This window comes from Pteropus vampyrus, unplaced genomic scaffold, assembly GCF_000151845.1.
Source record: "Pteropus vampyrus isolate Shadow unplaced genomic scaffold, Pvam_2.0 Scaffold25346, whole genome shotgun sequence".
Classification (NCBI taxonomy): Eukaryota; Metazoa; Chordata; class Mammalia; order Chiroptera; family Pteropodidae; genus Pteropus; species Pteropus vampyrus.
Genome location: NW_011914127.1, coordinates 1 through 1,959, shown reverse-complemented (window position 1 = coordinate 1,959; position 1,959 = coordinate 1). Strand labels below are relative to the sequence as shown.

Sequence of the window (1,959 nt, the reverse complement as noted above, 5' to 3'; positions counted from 1 at the left end):
CCTCTACCCATTTTTAATTGGTTTATTTATTTATTTATTTATTTATTTATTTATTTATTGGTGTTAAGTTGTATAAACTCCTTATACATTTTGGATATTATCCCCTTATTAGACATATGATTTGCAAATATCTTTTTCCATTCAGTAGGTTGTCTTTTCATTTTGTTGATAGTTTCTTTCTCTGTGCAAAATTTTTTTAGTTTGATGTAGTCCCATTTGTTTATTTTTTCTTTTGTTTTCCTTGTCTGAGGAGATATATCAAAAATGATATTACTAAGACCAATGTTAAAAAAGTTAAATGCTTATATTTTCTTCCAGGAGTTTTATAGTTTCAGATCTTACATTGAAAATTTTAATCTATTTGAGCTCATTTTTGTATATTGTGTAAGAAAATGGTCCGATTTAATTTTTTGCATGTTTCTGTCCAGTTTTCCCAAAAAACACTTTTGAACAGACTGTCTTTACCCCATCGTATATTCTTGCCACCTTTGTCATAGATTAATTAACTATATAAGCAAAGATTTATTTCTAAGCTCTCTATTGTATTCCATTAATCTATATATCTGTTTTAATTCCAGTACCATACTGTTTCGATTACTGTAACTTTATAGTAAAGTTTGATATTAGGGAGTGTGATTCCTCTCACTTTGTTTTTTCTCAAGATTTCTTTGGCTAGTCAGGGCCTTTTGTGGTTTCATGTAAGTTTTTGGATTAATTGTTCTGTCATCAATGTCATAACAAAATTATATTGAACAAAATTACATTATTGGAAGACCTATTATATAAAGTCAACACTGACAATAGCAATTCCAAAGATAGTGTTTTAATGTAGAGAGAAACTCCGAAACAAACCTGAATAAGTTGTATAGATGAATTTATTAGCAGAAATAAATGAAAGATTATTTTTTAAAAATTATCTTTGTTATAACTTATGGTAAAATAAATAGAAACAGTCTGGATGCCCAAATATCAGGAGATTAAATAAATTATGTGTACTATATTTATATGAAATATTAAGACCTTAAAATTATCATAAATATCTCTTTTTGAAAATGATTAGTGACATAAAATATATTTATTGAAAGAAAATATGTCATATAATGGTATGTAAGTATGATCGCAACTGTATTTTTAACTTTATATAAATTCAGAGAACAATCATAAATGAAATTATACTAAAATCTTAACAAATGATATCTTATTTTCTCCATTTCTCTGAATTTTCCAAATTTTCTCCAAGCGAATATACATTACTTTTGTGATTAAAAGGCAATAAAAATAAAAATTACTTTTTCATTTATAACAACTTAAAAGAGAAAATCAGCTAGTATATGACTGAGTCAAGAACTCATGGGCAAGGCTTGAAATTTAAGTGAATCCTTAATGCTATAATTTTGTTCAAAGGTGCAGCTCTAATCATGACAACAAACACCTTTATAAAAGTATTCTGTAATATCGTACTCCTTTGATTTAATCTTGTTTTACTTTTTCAAAAAAAATTGTTGGTATCAAATAGCAAAGAAATTAAGAGACATATTGTTCTGAGCACATAGGTACACTATTTTTAAAATCTCTTCAGTCTATAGCCAAGCTACTCTGAACAAGCCTGATCCTGTCTGATCTCAGAAGCTAAGCAGGGTCGGGCCTGGTTAATACTTGGATGGGAGATCATCTAGGAACACTGGGTGCTGTTGACATTAAAAAAATAAAAAAATAAAAAAAATAAATAATAAGAGATTGTAAGCTGACAAGGTCATTGTAATCTCTGAGGTCAACCAAGGGTTGCTTCCATAGAAAATATTGAAAAAAAATTTCTTCAAATAAATATATTCTCTGAAAGCCAAGTACAGAGGTTATGCATAAAGATAAGACCTGCTTTGGAGAAGATTGTACCTTATTGGTGAATAAGAAAGGTTCCATGTCCTAAGGATTTGGAAGGTAAATCCAGTGTGTTATAGC

The 1,959-nt window shown here is 28.2% G+C and overlaps 1 pseudogene; it reads left to right on the top strand.

Annotated features, from left to right (window-relative positions):
- The first annotated feature begins 1,578 nt into the window (after positions 1-1,578).
- Positions 1,579-1,697, top strand: LOC111735391 (annotated as a pseudogene).
- Positions 1,698-1,959: the final 262 nt, after the last annotated feature.